The following is an 8,664-nucleotide window of genomic DNA, read 5'->3' as shown; positions in this document are numbered from 1 at the left end:
AGGGAGGCTCTCCCCGGCCTGGCTAGGGTCCGGAAGCTGGGCCCGGGCCCGGTGCTAGAGCTCCGTCCCAGGGTGCGGCTCTGTCTCAGGGTGCGGCAGCCCCCTGTCCCGCAAGCCAGCCGAGGGTCCGTTGGCCCTGGGGTATCTTCAGGTGCAGGGGTTAGGATGGAGGCCCTAGCAGCAGTGTGCAGCGCCGAGCTCACCTCCACCTTTGGCGCTGCCCCACCCCCTGTGGTGGAGACTTCCATCCCCGCACCCACCACACCTACCCATCCCCCTCATGTCCCTGCGGTGCCTGGTCCTGCCACAGATGATGCCCCCCGGTCGACAAACCTTGAGGTTCCTTTGTGCAGGCAAGGTAGGGGTGGACGCGGTCCCCTACGTCCACCCTTGGACTTGAGAAATGGACTGGCCATTGGCCTTTGTACATAGTCTCTTTTAAAAAAAGATTTTTTTGGTGCTGAATAAAGCCTTTTCTTTTACTTTCAACACTATTGCATTTCAGGTACTTGATGTTGGTGCTGAGGCTCATGGAGTTGGTGTTCTGGTAATGTGTTAGGGTTTTGAGAAATGTTTTTGTATGATGGTCATGAGGTGGACCATGGTATCTGTGTGCCATCACAATGTCTCTGCAAAGAATCATTGGTAGTGTATGTTCATTTAGTTTGGAGACATTGTCCCAAGGTGTTTCCCTTCCTCTGTGGCACCTGACATCTTCACTGCAAACAGTTGCACAATTGCTGTGCTGACCTGTGTCCACATTTCCTTTGTTGGTGACGGATCCCTTCAACAATGGCCATGCCTGCTCACCGATGTCTCCTGCTGAATCGTCTCTGCCATCCTTGCTAGTCACTGTACTTGTGTTTTGGGTATGTAGGAATGCCTTCAGGGTCAAATTGACCCTTTTCAGCACTATGCATGTGTGTAATCACGGCCTACCACACAAATGGTACTTGTTATGCAGGGTCTTTGGGCACCTGACTCACAGTTGTGAGCATTGTATCTGGTGGAATTGAACCCTATTCCTTCCATGAGAGACAACATCTTGGTGGCTGGACCAGCACCTGAACATTCCTATCAGTCCTGGGATGTGCGTGACAGTGTGTGTTCCCTTTGGCTATCTTAGTTTTGTATGCAGTTACATGACTATACAGTCTGTTGACATGAAATCAGGGTGTTTATTGTGCTGCATCTGCCATGGGTGGGTATGCATGTGTTATATGTCCTCACACCCACATGTGGTGTGTCATGAAGTTTGAGAAAGACATCCATCCTCCTGGGAGTGGGATACTGCTGTCAGTGATGTGTTGTAATAGCACTAAAACCATAGTCCAAAGTTAGGGATGCGTCCATACCACCATGTAGGTGTGGTCATCTGATGATGATGTACACCCCCCATATCTCTGTCCACTGCTGGGAGTCCTCTGCACCCACCCCTCATATGTCTGGACACTGCTGGTAGTTATATCCATCCACCCCTCATATGTCTGGACACTGCTGGGAGTCATATGCACCTACCCCTCATATGTCTGTCCACTGCTGGGAGTCCTCTGCACCCACCCCTCATATGTCTGTCCACTGCTGGGAGTCATATGCACCCACCCCTCATATATCTGGACACTGCTGGGAGTCCTCTGCACCCACCCCTCATATTGCAGGCCACTGCTGGTAGTCCTCTGCACCCACCCCTCATATGTCTGTCCACTGCTGGGAGTCATATGCACCCACCCCTCATATGTCTGGACACTGCTGGGAGTCATATGCACCCACCCCTCATATTGCAGGCCACTGCTGGTAGTCATATGCACCCACCCCTCATATGTCTGGACACTGCTGGGAGTCATATGCACCTACCCCTCATATGTCTGGACACTGCTGGGAGTCATATGCACCCACCCCTCATATTGCAGGCCACTGCTGGTAGTCATATGCACCCACCCCTCATATGTCTGGACACTGCTGGGAGTCCTCTGCACCCACCCCTCATATGTCGGGACACTGCTGGGAGTCATATGCATTTCCCCCCTCATACGTCTGTCCACTGCTGGGAGTCCTCTGCACCCACCCCTCATATCTCTGACCACTGCTGGGAGTCATATGCACCCACCCCTCATATGTCTGGACACTGCTGGGAGTCAAATGCACCCACCCACACACTCCCTTTGAGCAGTACACTGCTGGCCTGGACCTACACACACACCAATATGAGGGTAACATGCTGGGCCAGTCCTCTAAGCCCACATTCCTCGCGTGTGTACGCCTCGTATCCCAAATGTACTGGTGCCATAACGGGGTACGTGTGACACGCACCGTACCCACGCATTCATTGCGTGTGTACGGTCCGTATCACAGTTCTACTGTACCGTAGGGGTAGGTGTGGTATGCACTGTACCCACGCATTCATTGCGTGTGTACGGTCCGTATCACAGTTCTACTGTGCCGTAGGGGTACGTGTGGTGCGCACCGTACCCACGCATTCATTGCATGTGTACGGTCCGTATCACTGTTCCAATGGTGCCGTAGGGGTACGTGTGGTACGCACCGTACCCACGCATTCATTGCATGTGTACGGTCCGTATCACTGTTCAACTGTGCCGTAGGGGTACGTGTGGTACGCACCGTACCCACGCTTTCATTGCGTGTGTATGGTCCGTATCACAGTTCTACTGTGCCGTAGGGGTACGTGTGGTACGCACCGTACCCACTCATTCATTGCGTGTGTACGGTCCGTATCACTGTTCTAATGGTGCCTTAGGGGTACGTGTGCAACGCACCGTACACGTCCACTTCCGTTGTTGCTGTACACAGGGGTTGCTGGCCACACCCCCCCCCCAAGTGACCAGACCCTTGTGGTAATGTATGGCCTCCATATTATAGGTTTGGCTTTGAGTATGGGGTTTGTTTCTTGCCCCTCACCCTCACCCTGGCCCCTGGGTGTTGTTCTCACCTTCTGCAGCGTGTGCGTCGGGTGCGGTGCACCAGGTCGTAGGGCAAGAGGTCCGGGATGACACGTACAATGGGGTTCATGGCGTGTATGTCGCATATGTAGGGGTACGCGTCGTACAGCCCGTACACATGCCCCCCAGAGCGTGGGTATGGGCCGTACCACGCGGACCCCTACGACACCGCCACTATGGTGGTATGGCCCGTACCCACGCTCTGGGGCCCTGGGTACGGGCCGTACCACCATAGTGGCGGTGACGTAGGGGTACGCGTGGTACGGCCCGTACCCACACCCCCCAGAGCGTGGGTACGGGCCGTACCACCATTGTGGCGGTGACATAGGGGTACGCGTGGTACAGCCCGTACATACGCTCTGGGGGGCGTGGGTACGGGCCGAACCACGTGTACCTCTACGTCACCGCCACTATGGTGGTACGGCCCGTACCCACACCCCCAGAGCATGGGTACGGGTCGTACCACGTGTACCCCTAAGTCACCGCCACAATGGTGGTACGGCCCGTACCCACGCTCTGGGGGCGTGGGTACAGGCCGTACCACCATAGTGGCGGTGACGTAGGGGTACGCGTGGTATGGCCCGTACGCATGCTCCCCAGAGCATGGGTACGGGCCGTACCACCATTGTGGCAGTGACGTAGGGGTATGCGTGGGACAGCCCGTACCCACGCTCTGGGGGGCATGGGTACGGGCCGTACCACGCGTACCCCTACGTCACCGCCACTATGGTGGTACGGCCCGTACCCACGCCCCCAGAGCATCGGTACGGGCCGTACCACGCGTACCCCTACGGCACAGCCACAATGGTGGTATGGCCCGTACCCACGCCCCCAGAGCATGGGTACGGGCCGTACCACCCGTACCCCTACAGCCCCATTACATGATGGATACAAGGCGTACACACGCCACGGATGTAGGTGTACGGCTTGGTGCAGCACATCAGCTGTAAATTGGGGGTGGTGTATGCCCAGGACAGCAGTGTACCACAGCAAGGGCGCAAGTGGGTGGGTGGGTGTTTGCAGAGGAATACCAGCAGTGGACAGAGACATGGGGGTGGGTGCAGAGGAATACCAGCAGTGGACACAGACATGGGGGTGGGTGCAGAGGAATACCAGCAGTGGACAGGGACATGTGAGGGGTGGGTGCCCATCACTCCCAGCAGTGGACACAGACATGGGGGTGGGTGCAGAGGAATACCAGCAGTGGATAGGGACATGTGAGGGGTGGGTGCCCATCACTCCCAGCAGTGGACAGAGACATGGGGTGGGTGCAGAGGAATACCAGCAGTGGACAGGGACATGTGAGGGGTGGGTGCCCATCACTCCCAGCAGTGGACAGAGACATGGGGGTGGGTGCAGAGGAATACCAGCAGTGGACACAGACATGGGGGTGTGTACATCATTATCAGATGATCCCAACTCCATGGGTGTATGTACGCATCCCGACATTTGGACTATGTCGATAGTGCCATAACAACACATCACTGACAGCAGTGTCCCACTCCCAGGAGGATGGGTGTCTTTCCCCCACTGCATGACATACCACATGTGGGTGTGAGGACAAATCACACATGCATACCCACCCCTGGCAGATGCAGCACAATACACACACAGAGATCATGCCACAAGACTGTATGGTCATGTCAATGCCTACTAAACTAAGAGAGCCAAAGGGAACACACACTGTCACGCACATCCCAGGACTGATAGGAATGTACAGGTGCCGGGACAGCCACCAAGATGTTGTCTCTCATGGAAGGAATAGGGTGGAGTTCCCACAGATACAATGCCCACAATTGTCAGTCAGGTGCCCAAATACCCTGCAGAACAAGTACCATATGTGTGCTAGGCTGGGATTACACACATGCATTGTGCGGAAAAGGGAGAATGTCTCCATTAAGGCATTTCAACTAGGGGTGGGCGGAATTTGCGGAATTAACCTTCGCAATTTATCGCGAGAATGTTTAAAATTATCGCAAACAAGCAGAAATATCGCGAAGATGCGGAAGTTTTTTTCCGGCATGTTCGCGAGATTTTCTGCATGGTTGCGGGTCGCCAACTTACCCATGTGGTTGCTTGCGGGCGCGGCCATCTTGTTTTGAGTTGTTCTCGCGGTGCATGATCGCGAGAAGAAAGACGTGATCGCGCGACGCATGACGTCACTGCGGGCGCGAACTGTCGCGAGACAGCGCAAATGGCTAAAAACAATACAACATCTCATGGAGAACGCGACCGGATCAAGAAAACTTGTCGGCGAACGCAGGGATTCAGGTAAGGCGATCGCGCGCGCGCGAGAATGTATCATTTTACAGCGCGAGCAAGAAACAAATTATCGCCAAGCTGCGGAAACCGGAATTTTTGACATTTTCGCGCTCTCCGCGGAACGCAAAAATGTCAAATTATCGCAATTTCCGCGAACGGAACGAAATTTTTGCCCAGGCCTAATTTCAACATACTCAATACACAAGTACAGTGAGTAGCAAGGATGGCACAGACGATGCAGCCGGAGACATTTCTGAGCAGGCATGGCCAGAGTTGAAGGGATCCATCACCAACAAAGGAAATGTAGACACAGGTCAACACAACAATTGTGCAACTCTCTGCAGGGAAGATGTCAGGTGCCACAGAGGAAGGAACACTCCTTGGGACAATGTCTCCAAACACAAAGAGCATACACGACAAAGAATCTTTGCAGAGACCTTGTGATAGCACACAGATACCAGGTTCCACCCCAGCAGCAGACTACAACATTTCCCTGAAACATAACACATGCCCACAACCCCACCTCCTGTAGCATCAGCATCAACATCAATACCTGAAATGCAAGACTTTTCAAACGAAAATAGAAAATGCTTTATTCAGCATGAAAATAATAATGTGTAAACAAGACTATTCACAAAGGCCAATGGCCAGTCCATATCATCAGTCCTTGGGGGGGAAACATGGCCATGCGTCTCCCCTAGCTTGTTTGCACATCAGAAGACTCTGTGTCGTCGACTGGGGGGGGGGGCATCATGTGGGGAAGGACCAGGCACCGCAGGGACAAGAGGGGAGAAGGGTAGGTGTGGTGGGTACAGGGACGGACGGCTCCACCACAGGGGGTGGGGCAGCGCCAAAGGTGGAGGTGAGCTCGGCGCTGCACACTTCTGCCAGTTCTTCAAGCGTCTCCCCTGCACCCGGAGAAACAACAGGCCCCAAGGAGGGGGGGGAGGTCAGAGGGATGGGTTGCTGCGCTACTGGGGGAGGTGGTGGACAGGCTGGGGGACTTAACTCCCCTACCCGTGGAGTGCCTTGACCGTTTCCGGCCAGGTGAACTAGTGGGGCTGAGGCCCAGCCCAGCAAAGTAGGCCTCCTTCTCCGAATCTGGGGCAGGGGAGCCAAGGGGAGTGAAATTGGAGGGACTGGGGAGTAAGTCATGTGGACGAGGACTGTGGCTGCGTGCCTGCCTGTGTGCCCCAGACCCAGTGAGTGTGCCTGCTTCCCCCTGAATGTGCGTGTCAGGAGGTGTGCGCTTGCCCTTACGTGGTGGTGTGCTGCTTGTGTCTGGTGGGATGCATGTGTGTGGATGTCTTGGTGTGCTTGGGACAGGCATGGGTGTGGGACTTGTGGATGGGGCAGGGGTGGGGGGGGGGACACAGCACTGCAGGTGACTCACTACTGCCGTCAGTGACGAGTCCAGGGACCTCAGCAACATCCGTTGGTCAGACATCGCTGATGACATGCCCTCTATGTACGACACCATCTGGGTCAGCAGTCTGGTGTGGCCATGGAAGACAGTCAGGATCGATGTCTGCCCAACTTGCAACTGCCGCTGAATGTCCACAGACTCGGCAGTGAGGTAAGCAGGGGGGACAGGGGCAGGGGGTGCGGTGCCTGGCACGAAGAAGACACGGTGTGGCCTAGCATGGACAGAAGGGACCTGAGCAAGTGGGAGGGCGGTGATGGGAATGGAGGGGGCGGGTACGGATGGAGTGCTGCTGCCAGCTGTTGGAGCAGCCTCCGCCCCCTCAGGGAGTTCAGCCTTGGACCCGTCAGCCTCATAGTCAGTGTTGGTACTGGGCAGGTCCTCCGCCTCACTCCCCACGCCCTCGGTGCCACTTGAGTCCACCGACTCCTCAGCAGTGGTGGCACCACTGCTCGATCCCTCCTCCACGTTCGTGCCGGTGTCTCCCTCGGTGTCCTCCGATGATGCTGTGGGCAAGGTGAAGAGACAGGAAAAAATCAGTCACCTGTATACATCTGACACATGAGTCCAAACAAAATAGGCATCAGTGCATATCAGGAAAGGCATCATGAGTAACACCTAGAATACTCCCCACATATGTAAGCCCTGCACTCCCCAGTTGGTTGACCCACCATGCCACTTGGAAACAATGAAAATTAGGACACAACAGCAAATAACTTGAAATCACAAGATCATGAGAAGCTAGTGTCTGGGATCAGTTGAGCACAGCAAGACTATGAAGGCATGCCACCTCTTGTTCACTGTGAACCAAACAGTATTGTCGCACCCAAGGCCAAATACCACATGCCAATGCAGAAGGTGTCCACACACTCAGAGACCTGTGAGTACTTTTGAAACCCCAAAGAAATACATTGTGACTCCTGGAGAATCACAACCCTTTACACAATGGACATGTCTAGAATGTGTGAATGTGGCACTCTGTGAACACAACACACAAGTGTCTGTATAGCAATAGTAGAAGTCACACAAGGAGGTGCACACCAAACTACATGTACACAGTCATTGTCAGAGCTGCCAGACTCATTCAAATCAGCCACTGTTAGGCAGAAATGGCGTATCAGTAAGTACATATACATGGCATCACGGTGGTCTGGATGACTTGACACTCGTAAGTTGGTATCAGCAAAAACCAAGGACTAACCCAAATGCTACCACACTGTGGGAACATGTATATGTATGAACTCCAAACAAGTTTTGTTCAAACTGTGCCTTACTTTAAAATGTATTTCACAAAAAGCAACCACTATTGAATTGGCGAACTACCAGATTCAGAGTAGTGTCAGGATGTTATTCAACTATCTACTTGACAGGTGGAATATCAAAGATATTGAAGTAAAAGCCTCACTCACATAATAGTGACATGCTTCATCATAGGCAATTACTCCACACCCAGAGAAGGTGGTACTCTCTGGGCGGACTCAACCAAAGATATGCTGGGAGTTCTTAGATAAATGAACCACTGGTTAGGCAGGGAACCCAATCGGGTCTGGGGGCCTTCGTCAGGGCGATATGCTGCAAGTCTGTTCATTTGAAACCTCACACTCCTATGTTGAGACTCAGCATCAGTGCCAACAACTATGCACCCCCAAATGACTGAACAGGACAGGGCACAGGCAGACCACCCCCACACATGATGCTGAAAGCAGTGTGCACCTTGATTAACTGGCAGCCTAGATGACCATGTGCAATAGTGATAACACACAGACCAGGTAACACATGTCAAGGACGGGAAGGGAGGAAGAACAGCACAGGTTGACTTGGGGGAACAGGATATGCACTGCACATATATACCCTGGGAGTGTATCCAGGCGACTGAGCAGCTACAAAAGCTGGCGACACACAACAAACACACATGTACCTACCCCCTTCCTGCTGCTGTAACTCCTGTATCCGCCTATCCAGGTCAGGGAAGACCACCGCCAGGACACGCTTCATCAGGTGGGTCAGGCGCCAGCGCCCGCC

Source organism: Triturus cristatus, chromosome 2_2 (assembly GCF_964204655.1).
Source record: "Triturus cristatus chromosome 2_2, aTriCri1.1, whole genome shotgun sequence".
In the NCBI taxonomy this organism is placed as follows: domain Eukaryota; kingdom Metazoa; phylum Chordata; class Amphibia; order Caudata; family Salamandridae; genus Triturus; species Triturus cristatus.
Note: the sequence above shows the minus strand (reverse complement) of the source record.